This window comes from Carex rostrata, chromosome 8, assembly GCF_964058835.1.
Source record: "Carex rostrata chromosome 8, lpCarRost1.2, whole genome shotgun sequence".
NCBI lineage: Eukaryota > Viridiplantae > Streptophyta > Magnoliopsida > Poales > Cyperaceae > Carex > Carex rostrata.
Window position 1 is genome coordinate 10,353,779 of NC_135925.1, and position 22,529 is coordinate 10,376,307.

The following is a 22,529-nucleotide window of genomic DNA, read 5'->3' on the forward strand; positions in this document are numbered from 1 at the left end:
GTTGGGATGTGGGTTGGTTGCCGCATGAACCAGCATTTGCATCGGGTGTAGAGCGAACCGGTCGGTCCGGTTCGTTGGTGAGCCAGACCGGACACACATCCCTATTCTGACTCGATTTCTTGTGTTATGAGTTAGGAGTCTGACTCTTGCCTCTTCCCATTTCCATTTTCTCGTAATTTGGTGTATTGATGTATTGCAATAATAGCACAGTACTAAGTTTAATTCACAGTCTATCACGTGAAACAGTGACAGTGACGGTGTTGCGAAATATGAGCCGTCAGATTGAATCTTAACAGATCAGATGTAAAAAGTAATTTGCATTGTACAATCAAACGGTCCATATCGATCAATTCATACAGCTATCGGAAAAAGAAAGAAAGATTGAATACTGATAAGATATTAAATGAATACAAATACGGATATCTCATTAGAAAAATATTAATCACCAACATAATCATATTTTTAATCAAAAAATATCAAAGAAAAGTTTCATCTCTAAACATATATGATTCTAAAACATACGGATAAAAAATATACATATATATATCCGTATTCATACCCGCACAAACAAATATCTGAAATTTGTAATAATACAATTACATATAATTAAGTACGGATAATTAATTATCCATATCCATTTAAACAGGTATCCAAAAAATAAAATAATATAAAAGCAAATAATTATCTATATTTGTATTAGTGTCTGCTTTCTAAATCTTTATCGGTATTCATATCCACAAACTATCTGTATCTGATTATTTGAATATGTAAAAATTTGAATACATATGTCTAAATACGGATGTATAATATCTGACCCATTTTCACCCCTAATGCATGCACAGCTCTTTTTGAAACCTTGGCAGCAGCTGCCAAGTATAATTTTTCATTAAATAAAAGTAAAAGTAAAATTACATCTATCACCACAACATCACAACATCATTACAATATTGTCCAAAAACAACACAACAAATATAAAACACACAACAACATTTAAAAAACACAATTTAACATGATGTCCACAGTTTTTGCTATTATATAATACCCATATTTTCTGGCATTAATTATTTAATTATTAAGCATTTTAAGAAAAAAAAATAATGTATGCAATTGATATTATTTTACATTAAGAGTACAATATTCCTACCGAAGATTATATAACTGAAAATTTATTTGTTTGTGTGAGTATGGATACGGATATATATGGATAAAAAATATTTTTGAATGAAAAAGTTAAAGAGTAATTTGATTGAAAGAAATTAAAAATTTAGTGGCTATCGAGTAACAAATCAAACTTGAATAACCAATTTATAACAAATGACAAATAGTATTATCCATGAAGTTAAATAAAATGAATATATAGCCCATATTGAGTTACCAAATTGACATTTGAACATGAACGTATTATCCATGAAGTAGAATAAAATGAATAGCTCATATTGATTATCGTTTGGAATTTTAAAGTTTGAATTAGTCAGTAAATTGACATTTTAACATGATTGTATTAATTTATTATTCGTCCAGTAGAATGAAATGATGAATAGCTCATATTACCCTAAACCTATATTAAAGTTTGAATTAGTAATTAATACCGAAGGTGAAAAGGATTTCAAATATATTTTTGCGCGCCAGATAAAAAATCTGTTAGATTGTGTGAGTTGAACAAGTTGAGCGGGTTAATTAACCTTTATTACACCTATAAATTTTACAAGGTTTATGCAATGGAAGTAAGCAATCTCTTAAAATTACCCATGTCTTGAAAAAATGGGTCTATATAACAATTGGGGGCTAGATCAGAGATGAATCAGTGTTGTAAATAACGGTATGCACTAGTCGGACGGACAGAGTACTGTCAGGCGATTAATCAGAAATAATTGAGAATAATCGGCTGATTAGTTGAAAAAAATTATAATAGTTTGATCACCGGCAACAACTAATCGGCCTAAACGGCCGTTTTTTACAACAATGAGATGAATCACACTTCTAATTTTGTTATTCCTTTTTTGATGATCCTGGTAGTGGCTACCAGGGTGCCAAAAGACACAGTGTATTCAATTTGATTACAGATCCTAAAGCATAGAAATTAGAACTCCTACTTCTCTATCACCATGCACTTCCTCTCCTCCCTGTGCAATATTTCAACCAAAGATTGCTCTTCTATAATCTTATTTTGTTATTCAAACCTGATAATTACATTTATGATTCGCCTCCTAAAGAATTCACTTGAACATTTCACATAACGGAATATATAAAATAGAAAAAACAGAGCGGGTAACAACATCTTAAGTTCTTTGTTTAAAAAAAAAACGAAGAAGAAGAGAAAAACAGAGAGAAAAAAAAAAAAACTATTAACAGTAAAATATTTTTTTTATCATTGATTCCAATGTAAGTGTGTTAAGAAGTATTTCTTGATCTAGTGATAAAATAATACTTTTCATGTAGAATGTTGCATGCTCAAAATTCGACTAATATCTTTGTGGATATTGGATAATTAATTGGCTTGACTCTCGGCCCTCTTCTCAAATCTATATGAGATAGGTTGAGATAGGTTAATGTACATTGCGAACTAAAAGTTCATGTTTTAATTCATGTTTATATTTTATGATTTTAATGTTCGAATTACTCATGATCTTCATATTAAATTGTACATGGAGAACAAATTTTACAAATTTTTTTTGAAAAAAATATTATTAGATAAGTAGAAAATCGTTGTTTTTTATGGTCCATAATTTAAAAAAAAAAATGATTTGTACCTATATAAGAAAATAGTAAAAAAATTCAAAAAATAATGTAAATTTTGATCTCCAAGCACAATTTAATATGTAGATCATATTAAGCTGCTCAAATAATTAACTGTTTGAATCTCAAAATCGCAAATGAAAACATAAGCTTTAATTTGTAATTTACATAAATTAGACCATTTTGTCTCGTTTTTTTTTTTTTTTTTTTAAAAGTTGGCAGAAGTATATATAATCGAACTACGATTACAAAAAGTCCCATCAAAACAAGACCTTCTCGTTGATTGGAAACTTACAAAGTGTAACCATAGTGCGTTTCTTCGAATAGTTTAATGTTATGGCACCTGATAATTGTATCTCAAACGGTATCTCCGAACGCGTCCTCTAAATAGTTTAACAGAAATTTTTTTTAATATTACCTAACTTTCATTTTCAGCACTAATATTCAAACATTTAAAGCTATATTTATAACATTTTACAATGCTACTCGCAAGCATTTAAATCTCTATCTGCAAGTATTAAAATTCTAAATCGATATAGTTTTAACTCCTAACTACTTTTATTTTCAAGCCAAAAACAGAAAGATTTTTTTCCCTCACTTTTTTTTCTCTGATCATTCTCATCTATTTTCTCGATGACCCGTGATGAATTTTGCGAATCTAAAAATATGAATGTTTTTTTATCTGATTTTCTCTTTCAAATGAGATCCATAAAGAATAACTTTCAATTGTTTTTTCTTCAAAATAATTTAAACCTCATTAATAACACTTTAAATCTCTCAAATAAAACATATAAATCTCGTGTACAAAGAATATTAACCTCAACAATAACACTTCAAAGCATATAAACTTCAACAATAACACTGCATTTACAAATCTCATGTACAAAGTATACAAACCTCACGTACAAAGCCTTGAAAATTTTAATAGTTATAGACTGAGATTAAAAAACTTGAAAATTTAAAGTGTTCATGAGTTTTACTTTAAAAAAATAAATTACTTTAAAATTACTCAAAAGTGTTTCTTCATGGATCTTATTTAAAAGATAAAATCGAATAGAAAACGTTCGTATTTTTAGATTCGCATAATTCATTACGGATCGTCAGAAAAATAAATTATAATAATCAGAGAAAAAATAAAAAAGAGTAGGTGAAAAAAATATTTTCTTTTTTTTGGCTTGAAAACAAAAGAAATTGAGAGTTAAAAATATCTAAAAAATACTTTCAGACAGATGTTTATATGCTTGTGAGTAATATATTAAAATGTTATAAACATAGCTTTAAATGTTTGGATATTAGCGCTAAAAATTGAAGTTAGATAATATTAAAAGATTTTTTCTGTTAAACTACTTGGGAGACGCTCTCGGATATAATGACTCAGGTACCAGAACATTTCTCTAATGCTATAATAGTTCCATCTTCAGAACAAGAAAACCAAACCTGATTACAAAATTAGGAAAATTCTTCTTGCATGTTCAATTTTAATAGGAATTTCCATTTCCCTCATCGAATCTCTTAATTTTCTTCAATTTGGGATAGATAATAACAGTGAACTACTATATTACACATACATGATCTACAGTTATCATTTTCCACTATATTATATTAGATTTGAGAATTCCCTTCTAAATATGTAAGATATTCCCTAGGCTACCACCGGTGCTTGAAATTGAGGCAGCAGTTGCGATTGTGCAGCTTTATAGTGTCAAAAGGTTTGCTTTTGTGTACTTTTCCCACTAATATCAAATTTAATTGGGTTAACAATGTCATCTAGAGCTTGCTTCAGGCTTCTTTTGAGTCTTATAAACCGACACAATTTCTTGTTGTACTTTGTATTTAATTCACCTTTCTCGGCCTGACTGTTAAAAGTCCTGTCAAACTAGCATCCACAAGTCAACTATGATCCCTGACGAATCTCTTCTGACTGTTAATGGATTTTTATTTTTATTTTTAAAGAGAATCAAATTTAATATTTTTAACAAAAACAAGCACTATTGATTGAGATTTTACAAAAAACAGCTCCATCACGGATCTGGGAGCTATTTTATGACTCATCTATGAATTCTAACCGCATAATATTTAAAATTAGCTCTATTAAAAAAAATTCATGTTAATGCATTTTATTTTTATGAATTAATAATAGAGAAATAAAATATGCGTAAATTTCAATGATACTAAGAAAATATTTTTCATTAAAAGAGGAGTTATACCCTTTATCTCTTTATATATGTACTTCTTGATTATTTTTTTATTAATCGGTAATTTGTTTTCTCTTCTTATTTCCTTATTTGTACTTTGTTTTCTGTAACTAAAAGTTTGGTGGTTAGAATCTTTCTCTTTAAAAAAGAGTGAGGCCATGGTAATATATGCATATATTACGGATTAACTTGTGTTATAGATATCTATATTTTTAAAGTTTAATCAGTCGATCCGAACCGTTTAACATAATCTTCATATCAAAATGTACTTGTAGATTAAATTTAATATTTTTATTAGAAATTTCACTATTTTTTCAGGGGAAGACATGTAAAAAATTATTGCTTTTGGATAGATCAAAATGTTCAAATCAAGTCATTATCTACAAAATAGTAAAAAAAATTATAAATTTTAATTACAAGTATATTTTTATATGAAAATTATATTTAACAGTTTAGTTCAACTATTTGAACTTCAAAATTATAAAATATAAGTCGGAAGCACGCTGTTTATATTGCCATAGCCTCACTTCTTAAAAAAATAAAAAATAAATAATCTGTATTAGTCCTTTTATCCTTATTGATGGTATCTCAATTTGAGTAGAACTAGGGTGCTCTTAAGCTCACCAAAGTTTTGGTGAGCTTAACTCTAAAACTTATCAAATCGATTTCAAATGACGAATCCGAACCGTTGAAACTCGCCTACCTTACGTGCGACGCATCTACATATAAATTTTTAAATATTCGAATTAATTTAGTATAAAGTCAAGTGGTTAAAAAACGTTCAAAAATGAATGCACTAAAATTAATTTATTAACCTTCTAATTTTGACCGCTTTACTTTATACTAAATTAATTAGAATGTTTAAAAATTTCACATGTAGATGCATCATACGTAAGGTAGGCGGGTTTCAACAGTTCGAATTTGTCATTTGAAATTGATTTTATGAGTTTTAGAGTTAAGCTCACCAAAACTTTGGTGAGTTTAAGAGCACCCTAGTTCTACTCTCTTAATTTATATCCAACCTTATTGGCGGTATATATTTATATCTAATGGAAACCCAATTAATATTATGACCTGGATCACGTGGATGGCTCCATCCAGCCGACTAATGCAATAGATAATTAGACCACGTCTCCCTTAGTTACACTCTCAAGGTGCTTACATATATTTGTATTATATTTCGAACCACAAATGAATCACGTAAGGACCTCTTAGCGGGTATATTGAGCAGCAGCTAAACGCGATGCACTGTTCCAGATCCTTCGTGGCAGATACATGTTTATCTTGTATGTGCGCGAGTCACCTTTAAGGTCTTTTATATTCAGGAACCTGTTTCTACAGTGAGCCGCCACATGTTATTGCTCTCAGTATCCGCACCAAAGGATAAAATTACAAAGGACCGAGCAACCAGAGTGAGACCACTGATCGAACCCGACATGAGTCCGAATCTTCGCTCTGAACAGTAACCAATGGACCCATTTTCCCCTTAAATTGTGCTCGTACCATTCGTTAGAATTAATGGGTCCCTACTAGCTAGCTTATTCAGTTTCAATGCCCACAACATAACAGTATCATTCTCCCGTACTGTTCGCTTTGCCTCCACTGGAGATTTCACCACAGAAAATAAGGGGTCCAAACTGATCTTCAGCAATCCTTCATATATATTACTCTTCTGCAATCATATTTGCTTTGTTTTTTTTCTCTATCAGGATGATTAAGGGCAGGGGTGGACCCATGTAGTTCCATGGAGGCAGCAGCTCTCTCTTGGATTTTGAATTTTAGTAGAGATCGGGGTGTTCCGATCAACTTTGTTCTCCTTGAAAATTTGTTTGTCCCCTCCAGATATTTAATTTGTATTTGAATTAAATTTAGAATTAAAATAAATAAAAAACTCTTGAATTATGATTGATAATTAGAATTATAGGTTAGATATAAGTTAAAGCATTATTTTTTTATTGAATACTTAATTAGTTAATGGGTTTAATCTGATTAGCTATTTAAATCTGATTCGATATTTTTTTGCACCTCTGACGAAAATCTTGAGACGTGCTTCAGAACGTCTTTATGGAAATGAAAGGGAGGGAAAAAGAGTGGGACCGTGACCATAGCTGATGGACACAAGTTATTAATTATCTGCTCACCAATCCGGAATTTTGAGGGAATTAAAGCAAAGGTGAGGACTATATGTACAATTTTTACTATTTAATTTGTTCATCTCTAATTTAGAATGCAATGAAGATGAATTATTTATACGGTCTCTTTGAAATCCTTACTATTTATTTTCTTTTCACAAGTGATTTTGAAGCACGTCCTAATACTGAGAATCAGAGGTGAAAATTTAACTGGCTTTAACAGCCACCATTCCAAAATTTTGTAAAGCAGAAAAAAAAAATGGTATTTTGAAAATCTAAGGTACAAAAGGGAAGATAATAGCTCAGATTGAAATATCTAATTAAAAAATTTAATTAATAAAAATTACTTTTGAAATATCTAATTAAAAATATCAGATCTTCGTTTTTCCAAAGAAATCACAATAAATTTATATTTGTGTTTTACCATTTTCATATATGATATATAGGTCCTCCGAGTAATAATAATAATTTCAAATATGTTCTTAACATACGGCCACATCTTATTCCTATAGATATATAAATTGATATCAAAATTTTGCATCTTTCTAGTTGAAATTTTGAAATTACGTGATGAATGTGAGGCACTTTCGATTTAAACATGAAAAGTTTTTTTATTCAACTGATGAATTACCAGCATATTAACATAATTCGCACAAAATTTGCATATAATTCGTTTTTTTTTAATTTCTGAACTGAACACCGAATAAAATACAAAAAAAAACGTGTAATACGTTTTATTCGCGAATAAAACACTAAAAATAACACGATTTTTTTTCGTGCCTCTTTGTGGTACTGAATATTTTTCGAATTATATTCTAATTATTCATGAATCACAAAACTTTTATCCCGCAGAACCAAACCCGAACTATTCGTTTATCACTGGGACTTCCAGAAAAGAAAAAGATTGCAGAGGAACTGGGACCAGAGGGAGAAAGAGAGGAGGGAGACAGACTGGGTTCAAGGTGGAAATAATAAAGAAACAACAGTGAAGCAGAAGCTTAATAAATAGGAATAGTGGCCAGAGAGCAGTGCTAAAGGTGTGAGTGATGCAATCAATTGTGTATGAGCAAAGCTATAGGGTTTTGGTTGTGTCAATTCCCCATGTCAAGACAAACAAGGTACTATGTACACATTAATTGCAGAATCCTTAGTTAGATTGACCAAATGGTTTCAGCCGATCGAATACGGTTGAAGTTGAACTGACCTCATAAATAGAGAAAATGATCGGTTCAAAACTTCAAATTGATCTAATCTGGTTGCTGCTACTCATACATTCAAATTTATTTTCAGTCAGTTCTGGTTCCATTTTAACTGTTACCTGCTTTGATAAATGTCCACTATTATTTTCTTTTTTCTTTCCATTGTGTATCATGATGTCTTCTTTAAAATGATAAATGTCAAGAGTCAAGTGTCTTGAATGTACTTTAATACTATCCCAAGTATCCACTTTTTTTTATTTTTTGCTTTTTAAAACCAACTGTATCATATATGCATGTGTAATATATATACTTCAAACCCTGCATTTTAAGCATACACCTTTCCTTGTTTAGTAACTGGTCCTTTTCTGAGCAAAATGTGAAAGTCCATGTAAAAATATAGAAATAATCATAATTAAGAAGGAGGATGAGAAAAAAAGAAAAAAAAAGAGGAAAATTAAACATGTGAGAGTACTCAATCTAGGGGTGACAATTAGTTGCTAAAGAGCGAGGTAGGCTTCACTCGTAATGGGTTTGTTTGTGAACTAAGTTGAGCGAGCAAGTTTGGATTTTAGGTTCTGAACTCAAACTGCTGCTCAAGACTGATTTGTAGCTTGTCCGAGCGAGTTGAGCTAGTTTTTTACTAGCTTGGCAGATTTATAAATTCGTATATTCCTTTCCTGCACATCTTATCAATTATGGTTAAAACAAAATGATATTTATATGACTAATTATAGAGCGATACTCTAAATTCAAGTGTAACTAAGAAAGTCAACTACCGTAAATTAAGTTTGAAGGTAAATTCATACATATCAAAATATCAAATCTCCAAATTTATATAAACATAGTTCATAAAATAAATTCTTGCATATCAAATCAAACAAATTCATACAAATTAACTTAGTTGCCTATAATTAATTCACATATAATCCATACAAAATAATTATCAATGAACTTAAGCACAGTTCAAAATGCAATTAATACAACATTGGCTATAACATCCATAGACCATAATTTTCCTAGCCTGAAGTGAATGGATCCGATTAAACTATTTAACTTTGTATATTCAATAGCTCATTCATGAACCGAGCTGGCTCATGCTGAGCCAGACCTAACTCAAACCTGTTAATTTTAGTTTGAATCTGTAACAAGCAGATTCATTTTAGCTTGATCCATCCACTAACAAGCGAATTGTTACCGATTAAGTCACAAACTAATATCAAGTGGGCCACAGAGCCACATTCTTTTTTGACAGTCCTAACTCAATGAAGATTAATATTTAGGACATGATTAATTAATAGCTCAATTTCAAAACAGGTACGTGGGCTCTTTATATGCTGTTTCAATATAAAAGGGTCCACCTGAACTAATTTCCTGTATAACCTGTAGGTTTTAGATAACCACTTGTCCCACATTCTCCATATTATTCTTTCATTTAGAAAATGGTAACACCAAGATTTCAAAGAACTTAATAAATACACTCAGAGGGGACCCAAAGGATGATTATCGATCTCATGCATGCTCGATCCTTAATTCGCTAGCTGGAACTAAGATATTTTTTATATTAATTAGGCAGACGATTTTAGGGACTACATAATTTGAATAAACGATGACTTTTAGAGTTCACCTCTGTTCTCAAAATTATTGCGTAGATTTGAGTTGTTTAATTGAACTTGGTTCAAATTTGTAATTGTCATTCTATAAAGTCAAAATAGATTTTGAGACACTCAATTAAAATTTGATGGGACAAGTTGAATTGTGTGTCATTTATAATTATCAAGTCAACACAACTATAGTGTTGAGAATGAAGAATAAGTCAGACCTGTTAAGATTCAGACCCGTTTAGAATTAAATAGAACTACGATAACTTTTTCACTTTTTATAGAGTATAGGCACCCGTTAGAAGCATACAACTGTTATTTCCCAACAGCTATATTTTTTTTCCTTTAGCCTATAAAAGGCCCAACTGTACAATAAAAATAAAATGAATGAAATATACAAATTCAACATGGTATCAGAGCATGGATTGAGATCCTAACTCAAAAACAGAAGAATCTGCAACATCACCAGCAGCTGTAAAACCATAAAAAGAACTAACAGCACAAGTAGTTGTTAAAACAAAAATTACAACAGCACCAGCATCTGTTGCAATGTCACAAAACCAAAACCACGAAAAACTCACCGGAGTGATGCTAAATGACAAAAATTACCACATATGGGCAAGACAAGTCGTGTTTGCCTTAAGCGGTTGAGAAAAGAGCGATCATATCGACTTAGAGAACAAGGCTCCCAAACAATCAAATCCTCTAACTGAACCAGAAAAAAGGGCATTAGCAAGATGGAAAGTAAGCAATCATATCGTAATCACTTGGTTACTCGCAACAATGGAACCACAGGTATTCGACTTACTTTCATACAAAGATACCGCATTAGAGATTTGGCAAAGAGCCGAAAAATTGTATGGCCACAAGAAAATTATGCCCATATTTACCAAATTCAAAGAGAAATGCAACAAGCAAAACAACAACAAGGTCAACCAGCCATGAATCTGTTTCGATTTCTCCAAAAGAAAAAAAGACGAAATTAGAGTTTACCGACCTCCTGCCACTGACCTTGCTGAAATTCAAAAAAAGAGAAGAATTAGATGATGTTTTTCAATTCCTTTCTTACCTTGATTCATCCTATGAGGCTGTGAGGTCACAAATCCTTCCTAGCCGAACTTCCATCTCCAGAAGAAGTGGCTGATAGGGTGAAAATCAATGCTAATAATATTTATAACCCTAATGTCTACTCTACAGTCGATTCACAAGCGTATGAATCTATCGTATAGTATAGATTGGGGTGTCAATCCGCAGGGATGGTGTATTAAGAGATCTAAGATGTAAACTAAGTTATAGGTTATCGGTTCTCTTAGGTTGGTTGATTGTGTTTTGATTGGTTGATTGTTGGTTGCTCGGTTGTAATGTTGAATTACAACAGAGAAGTAGTAGTAGATTAAGTGTTTAAAAAATAGGCTTTTAGGGAATCATACATTCTATCATTCAAATTCGTTTAATCTAGGTTCTGGTTGTCATAACAATAGCGCACGGTCTGTCACCAACCGCATGCTACTGCTAATACTTGTTAATTGTAAAGTTACTCAGTAGTATGCGGCTCTGTCATCATCCGCACACGATTGGATAAACTGTACAAAGTCTGGTTTCTACTCCAGTCAAAATCGCACACAGTTTGGCCTTAACCGTACACGCCCTGCACTGGTATCAATGCGATCTGAGAGTTGCTAATCCTGTTTTAGTGTTGTGCGTTGGGTCGGTCGTCACAACACCCTATTGAATAAGTCCTGGGTCGGTAACTTAGTACAATTGCATGAAGATTAATGATAAGTCATAATTACTAGTATTTCACAATACCAATAATTAAGATTACCCCACTACTAGTCATGGAATGCGACGTTCGTCTGCTAAACAACATCCTAAAAGGTTCTTTACTATAGTTTGAATACAAGCGGTCAACTGGTCAGTCATGTTCTACTTGTATCTAAGATACTTATATTCTTTGAATATTGGTTAACCTCCTAATTAAGGATATGAATGGATTGTACACTCCATACATACGAGGTCACTTTAAGCACACAATAAGCAAGAACATAAGGCATAAATCTCAGTAAGAATTCAGATCATAGTGCAATGATAATATAAATAAACAACTAGATTAAACTCATAAGAATTCAATATTACATGTCTTCACCCTAGAAAAGAGTTTCTTAGCCGCTCATGGCGGGTTTAACAACAAAAGAGACAAAGTACCTAAAGAAAGAGAGCAATAAAGAGAGATGGAGGGAGAATACCTATGCTGCCTCTTCTCCCATGCACGCCGTCTTCACGTCTTGTCTTTTCCTCCTCTTCTAATGGAGACCTCACTATTCTATTGATTTCTCCTTTTCATAGCCTCCAATAGAGTGAAACCCTAGTTTTAAGTGCTCTCTAATGTGTATGATTTTTAGGAATTCGAGAGATAGATCTTTCCCTAGCGTCCATATGCTTATATAGGCCTTGATTAGGAAATTAGATATGTAACCGCTGTTCTGGCAGTTTCTGCGTGCGGATGCCTAAGTCGCATGCGGTTTGTCTATAAACTGCACGGATGGCATAACCGTATGCGGTAGCACTTCTGGGTCGCATGTGATGAAGGCATCCGTACGGCTGAGGCTGAATGTCATAATTGCATCGTTTTATGGCCGTTTTAGATCCAATATTCATTGAAAATATGCAATTATCTAAAATCAAGTGAAATAACACAAATTAATCTGATTCTCTAAAAAATAAGCAATTGCAACTCGATAAATGACAATAATTTAGGCTAAGTGATAGGGAAAATAATGACTTATTTCACCCCTATGAGTGGCCTCAATGGTAAAAGAGGAAGAAACGAGAAGAGAGGTAATGGGTCATAACCGCTTGAAAACCCAGAATCTAAAGTATTCATGGCAGCCGGCTCTAGACCAAACTCTAATCCTAGTTATCGGGTAGAGATGAGAAGGGACCAAATAATCAAATGTGAGCACTGTAGAAGAGAAGGGCATCACAAGGAGGAGTGTTGGTTTCTCCATCCTTTGGTATGATTTGTGTCTGACCATATGACCTCTGGTATAATTTGTTAGTTTGTAATAATCTAGAAGTCAATAATACGATAAATTATCATAAAGCTTTGTTCATGAATTGGATGATTAATATCATTTTGTTGCCTTGAGTATTATTGAATTTATGGATCATTTCGAGTTCATGACTGAAATTGTGAAACTCCATAATATAGATAATATATACTCTTAAAAGGTGACTGACCAAGGTAATTAGCAGGAACACTAATTACCGCTATAAGGTTAGTATGTGGATTAAAAGATGGTTAAGTTTTACAAACCACCTGACACGAGATGTCATTTTAATCACATAGATACATGTTCTAGGAACATGGTATTTGACAGACCCCGAATGAAACATTAAATAGAATTGTGTTCGTGTCATTTATGTTTTTCATTCAGTGTCAAAGTTCTACAGTATGAGGTATTTATCGTTCCCAGTAAGAAATATATATGAGTGAGTGTTATCTAACGCTGTCCGTAAAAAGCAGCCATAACGGTAGCATTTCCATATATATAACTTAGCTGAGGAAGTGATAGTCTACCAAGAATACTATTTGTCCCTCGTATCTCTATACGAGTTATGGCATCACTGGGCCCCTTGATAGAGTAAGATTATCTGCTAGCGGTATAATTACAAGAGTAATTATATTTGATAATCTGCTCAAGATCAAGAAAAGATTCAGTTAGCAAGGATGACACACATCTACCTTGAAACTAATCTGATAGCTATGAGACAGAAGAACAGACACAAGTAAATTGTTTACTGGATCGTGATATTGTACAGTACAGCATCATCTGTGTAATTGGATGGTCATGATGTGTTGCCAGACGCCACCCATGATTATAGAAGTTAAAACGGTTTTAACTCTATTTACCAACATAACACATATCCTATTGGGTCACACCATATAGAAGTTAATCGGAGAATCTTATTTTGATTGATTATAAATTGGTTATGATCAATGATAAGATGGTTATAATTAATTATACATGTTATAATTAAATTATAAATGTTATGTAAAAATAACAAGCAAAAACATTGGTTAATTTATAAACGTGTATGACACGTTGTATAAAAGTTAACCGGTTAATTTATAAATGTGCAGGACACATTGTATAAATTACCGAAACAACAACCGCAAGAAAAATATATATAATTATTCAGAATAATTATACGAATATTATTTGTGTTCGGGCCGAGGGCATTCGGATCTTTTCAGATTCGTCCTTATCCGCATGACATGTCATCGATCCTATCCAGATGACACGTCATCGACACCGAAACAAATAACCGAAAGAAAAATATATATATAATTGTTCAGAATAATTATACGAATATTATTTGTGTTCGGGCCGAGGGCATTCGGGTCTTTTCAGATTCGACCTTATCCGCATGACACGTCATTGATCCTATCCAGATGACATGTCATCAATCCTATCCACAAGGGCAAAATGGTCATTTCACACCTATGCCACCTTGCATGTGTAGAAGCATGGAGAAGAATGTGGAAGGGTGTGGAAGGGGTATTTTGGTCATTTCACATATAAAAGGATGAGGTGTCAATGACATATCTTGTAAATAGGCCGAACTTGGAGGGCATTTTGGTCTTTTGCAACCGAATCTAAACACTATAAATAGGGGTGGAGGGGTAGAGAGAGAAAGATATATTCACATATATATATATGCACATTCACATGTATCTTTTCGTGCAGAAACGAATCGGTATTTTCTCTCTTTCTCGGTTTCTCTCCCAAATAGTGTTTCGGTTGAGAAAAGAAAGTTATACGTAGTTGACGTATAATCTTGCGGGTTGTTGTGGAGTATATTTACGGGATCGATGAATAGTGTTTTACCGAATTTAGCGGTATGTCAGTTTTGCATATTGATGAAACTGAGCAACCGAAAATTCGTGTTTACGGGTTTTCGTCTTATTCCCGTGAATAGTGTTTTTGCAGAATTCCGCAGTTTACGGTATTTCTGGCAGAAGAAATAAACCGCTCTCCGGTTAGTCCTGGTGGATAACCGATAGAGGTATCACACGTGTGATACTCCGAGTCGATTCCTTCCCTGGTGAGGCTCTACTCGCTCGGTCTGCATTCCAACTGTGATTTGGAAACAAGGTATAAATATGTTATATTAATCTATTTAATTTGTAAGTAGATTAAAGTTTTAGAAATCAATCATGGAGTAGATCTGTAAAAGGATTAAATTGGGTTTTGATGCCAAAGGAATACTGAAGGTGGACCGCCTTGGAAAGTTTCCTGACATACCCCGTTTAATCCTGAGCTTAAGTTGGTCGTAGAAATTTTTGTTCTACGGTCATTCCGCACCTTAAGCCTAAAAACGGTTTCCGGTTAGCACCGCGTGAAACCCAACATAATTTGTGTCTCTAATTTATCTGTCACACCAAGAAATTCCAGATGGATATTGGATTCGGGAGCAACTGACCATATGACCAGAAATATAAATCTATTGACCTCATTTAAAAATACAAAGCCAAACAATTTGTTACGGTTTCAAATGGTGATAAAATGGAATTAAGGATACTTTGGCATAAAAGAATTGGGCATCCTTCCGACAAGATTTTAAAGAGTCTTCTTAATTTTTCAAATTTAGAGAATAATAATTGTGAGACATGTAAGCTAGGAAAACACACTAGGTTACCTTTTTAATTTATCAAGTTGTAAAAGCGAAAAACCTTTTGATTTAGTTCATTCAGATGTATGAGGCCCTACCCCAATTAACTCTTTTAATGGATACAAATATTTTGTTATCTTTATTGATGATTTCTCTAAAACAACTTGGTTATATTTACTAAAAAATAAGAGTGAAGTATTCTCGCAATTTCTAGACTTTTATAAATTCATAGAAAATCAATATAAAGCAAAAATCAAAATTTTTAGATCCAATAACGGAACGGAATTTGTAAATCAAAATTTCTCAAACTTATTTAAAGAAAAAGAAATTTTGCATCAAACTACATGTGTTTATACACCTCAACAAAATGGTGTTTCCGAAAGAAAAAGCAGACACTTACTCAAATGACTCGCGTACTTTTATTTCAAAATAATGTACCAAAAACTTATTGGTCAGATGTCATTCTTATTGCAACCTATTTGATAAATAGATTGCCAAGTGCTAATTTGAATTACAAGAGCCCATTAGAAATCCTTTATCATAGAAAACTTAATATTGAGCATCTAAAAATATTTGGGTGTACATGTTATGTGCACAAAAATAAACAAGATAAATTGGATTATACCTCAATTAAGGCTATTTTCTTGGGTTATTCATCATAAAAAATAATATAAATGCTATGATCCCAAAGAAAAAAGGTTATACATTTCTAGGGATGTGACCTTTTTAAAAAACGAGTCATATTACTAATGACTCTAAATGAGTACTACTAACTTTTAGTATATAAAAATATACACTTAGCTACCATAATGCTACTCTGTCAGATTACAAGCGCATAATCCTACCGTGTAGTAGTGTCGGGTGTTGATCTAAGTTATTTAACAACGTTAGCACTAGTTTAGGTTCTTTGGATTTGTTTGGTAAGTGTGTATACTAAATAATAATAGAGGAGGGCTCAAATGCCCCAATAACTCCTGCCCCAATTGTCTCCCAAAATCTGAGCAATACACCTTAACGTTAAGATTCATGCAAAAATAAAGCTGTCTCAGTGGCTCTCTGCGCGCTCCAGTTCTTTCTTGACCTCTCCTTCTCCCTCTATTTCTTTCTTTCTCTAAATCCCTTCTGATTATGATGGCCATCCCGACACCGCCCTCCTCTCGCCCCTCCTGCCCCCTCGACACCGATGGCGCTCCATTCTCACCTTTCTTTACCTTTTGGGTTTGCTGTCCGGATCTCGGCACTGGTTAGCGATGTAATCGGTGTATCACATCCGGTGAGCCTGAAATTCATACTTTTTGAATCCTGCAAATTGCCGCATACTTTGGGAATCTTACAAATTGCCAAAATTAATAACCATGCATGCAAGGTGTTTGTGGTATTGATCGTGAACTTGTTTGACTGATACCAGAATCTCTTGTAGTTCCATTAACAATCTCAAATGGATATCATGATTATCAGGCCCGGTTTAAGAATAATATTGTGATTTTACATCTTATTCCTAATCAGGTCTTCACATTTTTCTTCTCTGGGCAATATCCTTTTTGTTATCAAAATAAGAAAAGTTAAATTGGTCTTTGGGATTCTTTTGTATAATTGAGAAATAAAAAGCTGGTCCTTTTGGCAACATGGCAAGCTAGGGTTTTATCTCAAGAGCAGAGACTATCTCCATGCCTGCCGCTTCCTTCATTACTAATTGCAAACTAGATGAGGAAATCCAGAGTCACTGATGAAAGGAGAGAGAGATAGACCGTTGTTGTATCGAAAGGAAGAGAGAGAGAGCTCGCGACTGTGTTGGATAGTCTGTCGGAAGAGAAGAGACGATCAGTCATTTTGATAAGAACTGGAGAGCGACAGCAAAAAAGAGAACTTGAGAGACCCATCGAATGAAGCGTGCGTATTATTTGAAAATGAAAAGTCTTCGACAAACACAATCTGAGCCTCTAATCTAAAATTAAACGTGCCGTTCAGATTTTGGGAAAAAAATGGAGCATAACTTATTGGAGCATTTGAGTAATAATAATAATAATAATAATAATAAAGGTACATGTTAATTTTACAGTTTAATCTGGCGAAGATATAGGTGGAGATGATAATTGCTGTAAATGAAGTTTAGGGAGCCTCTAGGATTTTGGATGAATTTCCTCTAATTAACTCAATACATATTTATGGTACTCATGTCTACCTGTATACGACCTTCTGTCACTGCCGCATACAGCCTCGCATACGGCCTTCTGTCATTACCTCATGCGATATAGACCATCCCGCAGAGTAGAGCCGTGTACCAGTACTATTATTCCCTACAGATGCTTGGGTTCGATTCTATGTGTATTTGAATGGTTCTCCGACTCTAAGGTCGGCTTGTGGGGGACAATTCAGATTATCACAAGATATAATGTAATTAAACTACTCACACCAATTATATTCCCCTATTACCCGCTAAGTAATAACCCTAAATCCTATTCATTACAAGTAACAAATAAATTCCTAATTAAACCTCGAGATGCTATCTAATATGTGTCCTGCCAAGGGAGCCCACTAGGTTCGATCCCTAGCTTTTGAACCGCTGCCAAGCCTCGTTAGCCGAAGTGTTTATAGTATTTACTTGTATCCCCTCTTACACCGAGGTACAATGACTTAACACCTATTGGTATGTGGAGGACATTGGACAATTTGTAGACAGAACTATGTATGCAATAACATATTTCAATGGCATTCTAAGTATAACGAAATCTCAAATAGACATAAAAGAAAAATAAATATTATAATAAATAGCAATTAGAATTCATTTGAGGAGGAGCTTAGCTACTCAAAGCCATGACAAAATAAAAGAAGTAATAAAAGAAAGACAACCTAAAACATAGAACACCTCTTCCTTGGATGACTCCTTCTTCTTCCTCCTTGGACTTCGAGCGTGTCTTCTCCTCCACGACTCCAGAAATTACACGCAATATTCTGCTCTAAACTGTGGACTTACACAACTAAAACATGCACACTAATTCCTATTACAAGAGAGGTTTATATAGCCTATCCTAAGAGTGTGGAGTCATGGAGATCATAGGAGATCATGGGTGCCAAATATAACATAAAATGCTATATTTGGAGCGCTAAAAATAGACTTCAAAGCAAGTCAAGGCCTGCCACATCTAAAGATTCATCCTTCTAGAAGGTTGCTGTCAAATGGCTGAGATTTAATCCAAATTAGACAGTTCACGGATCCAATCCGTGTGCCCCTACAGCATAGGCCTTTATGCCGCATGTGGCATACTAGAGGCCGTAGGGTACTGTACTTAGCTTAATTTCAGTGGATTTTTCCATGTTGCATGTTGTGCACTTCGTGTGAGGTGTTTGCATACTCCATGTGTTGCCCTATTTTGACGCTTCATTCAAAATCGGCCTAAATATGACATTTTTGCTCCGTTTTCGGCCTAAATTCGCAACTTTCTCCAAAAACCTGCCAAAATAGCCTAAAAACACGTTTGCGGTGAATAATTTGAGAAAATGATTACTTTGCATACGTTTTTTCACCATTTTTCGTACTAAAAAGTAGTGATATTCACTATATGTTTTGGCGTTATCAATTACAAAGAAAAAATTAATGAAGAATTTATTAGAGAAACCTTCAAAGAAATTACATTACCTCAATCCAATCCATCAATAGAAGAGGTAAGACTAATAGAAAATGAGGTTGCAATTGAAACTGAAAATGGAAATGAAAGTGAAAATGAGGAGGAAATAAAAAAATGAGCATGAGGAAGAGATAGAAGAAATTTCCTCAAATGATGAAGATCAAAACATGGATGAAACACTATTGAGAAGGTTGGTTCGAACAAGACAACTTTCAACAAGGCTGAGGGATTTTATAACCTACAAGGTACAATACCCTATTCAAAATTTTATTACATACGGTAATATCTCTTCTAATCATAAAATATTTTTGACCTCAATTGCAAAAGAACAAGAGCCAAACAATTATGAGAAAGCCATAAAAAATTCTACATGGACCAAAGCCATGAAAGAAGAATTAAAGACTCTTGAAAAAAAATTAAAACTTGGGTTATTGTGCAATTACCAAAAGATAAAAAATCTGTAGGTTGTAAATGGATATATAAAATTAAGTATAATTCAGATGATACCGTAGAACGGTACAAGGCTCGCTTAGTTGTGAAAGGGTATACTCAAACCTATGGTATAGACTATCATGAAACCTTTGCAATCGTGGCCAAAATGAAAATGAATATAGTGAGAATACTATTTTTCTATTGCGGTCAACCAAGATTGGAAATTATATCAAATGGATGTGAAAAATGTCTTTCTTCAAGGAACACTTGAAGAAGAGGTATATATGGCTTTACCACCCGGTCATGAAAAAGAAAAAAAAAAACCATGGACTAGTTTTCAAATTGAAGAAAACAATCTATGGATTGAAGCAATCTCCAAGAGCATGGTATGGCAAACTAAGCTCTTATTTAAAATTTTGCAATTTTAAGATTAGTAATGCCGATTATTCATTATTTATAAAATTTGAACAAATTAGTATTACCATCATATTAGTATATGTTGATGACATTATAATCACCAGAAACAATAAAAAAGAAATCAATAAAATAAAATTGCACTTGAAGGAAAAATTTGACATCAAAGACCTTGGCTATTTAAAATACTTTTTAGGAATAGAAATAACACATTCAAAAAATGGTCTCTTTATTTCTCAAAGAAAATATACTCTGGATTTGTTAAAAGAAACCGGTAAATTAGGTTGTAAACCGGCCTCAATACCAATAGACGGTAGACATAAATTGAATAGCGAAAAAGGTGAACTATTAGATGATATAGATCAATTTCAAGACTTGTTGAAAAATTAATATATCTAACGGTAACTCGGCCAGATATATCATTCTCTGTAAGTCAAATTAGTCAATTTATGCATGCTCCAAAAACACTCCATTTGGAGTCAATAAATAGAATTTTAAAATATTTAAAAAGAACACCCGGAAAAGGGATTTTCGTGAAAAATAACAATTCTAATAACGTGTGTGGCTATTCCGATGCAGATTGGGTCGAAAGTTTTGATAGAAAATCGACAACCGGCTTTTGCACATATGTAGGCGGAAATTTAGTCACATGGAGAAGCAAGAAACAAAGTGTAGCAGCAAGATCAACCGCTGAGGCGGAATATCGAGCCATGACATCCACTGCAAATGAGCTAACTTGGATCAAACAACTTCTTGCGGATATTGGAATTAAAATTCAAGAACCAATAAAAATATTTTGTGATAACCAAGCGGCACAACACATAACAACCAATCCGGTGTTTCATGAAAGAAAGAAACACATCGAAGTGGACTGTCACTTCATTAGAGAAAAAATTCAAGCAAAAGAAATTGAAACTCCATTCGTGAGAAGTGAAGAACAATTGGCGGACATCTTCACAAAGGGTTTAGATTCGAAACCATTTGAAGGAAATCTAAGCAAGTTAGAATTGATCCATATCTACACGCCTATTTAAAGGAGAGTGTTGAGAATGAAGAATAAGTCAGACCTGTTAAGTCTCAGATTCGTTTAGAATTAAATAGAGCTACTATAACTTTTTTACTTTTTTTTATAGAGTATAAGCACTCGTTAGAAAACATACAGCTGTTATTTTCCAACATCTATATTTTTTCCCTTTAGCCTATAAAAAGGCTAACTGTACAATAAAAACAAAATGAATGAAATATACAAATTTCTCATTCTCTCTCTCTCTCAAACTCTAAAATTCAACATATATAGTAACTGGACTTTATATTTTCCCCTAGCTCTCTTTTAGGACAAAAATATATATATCAGCACTCAATTTTTTTTTTGTTTCTCTTCCCTTATTATTCTTAATTACTTCTTTTTAAAGTATATAACCTATATTTTATTTTTAATGAAATTGAGCAAACTTTTCTAACCATTACCAATAAAATATTTCACGTTGATTTATGTACATTTGTTTTAGAATTAGAGGGAGGTTTTGATTGATCGATTCATTATGTAACTCAAAACTGATGTTACCTCTTTCAAATTTCTTTAGTGAAAACGGTGGCCCTAGTAGTCAATTAAAATTGGCTATCGTTTGTCTCTCCTTAGTCCTTATTATAACTCTTCATAATATTTATTAATCCAAATCAGATTAGTCCTTTTGTTTAAATTTTATAAATCAACAAAGTTCACAAAATAAGACTAATGAAATATATTTTGTAAAGAAAATATTGTTATTATTTGCATTGTGAGCGAGAAGTAATGAACTTTTTGGAAGTTTCAATTAATTATACACTATATATAGTTCAATGACCTCAAGCAACTAATATTTAAACATGTACTATCATCCACCCCTCTTTCTGCCCGGCCCCAACCCCGCAATACATAAATGAGAAACCAAAATAACTATTAATAATAGTAAAATGGAAGAAAAAGGGAATAGTTGTTCTCCTGCTCGTAAAAGAAGCCTCAAAATAAATATGGTTTCAACAACTACTAGAGAATGTGGGGTATAATTTGCTTGCTTCATGCATTGATTGACGACAACTGCTACAGCATTGTAATTAAGACGATACATATATAATTTATACCAATTTCCAGTTAGTTATCTACATACACCGATCATACATGATACAAAGGGTTGGATGTAATATCTCGCCGCATATGCATGCTTCGTCTGGTGTAGTTTAATTTGTATGATTTGCTAGTTTCTACGTACTCCCTGCAAAAATACAAATTCTGTCAGCGCAATCTTTCATTGCTTCCCATGCATGCATTACAAACTCAACAGTTATTAGGGCTACGGAGCTCCATGCATCCAGCGATAATTAATGACATTGTATATATATATATATATATATATAAAAAAATCAAATCTCAACTGAAATTAGATTAGGATTAAAGATTTTAATTTTGTGTGTGCATAATATATGTGTCTATATTAAAAAAAGAAAAAAGAAAAGAACAACTCTTAGGAATATATTCTTCAGA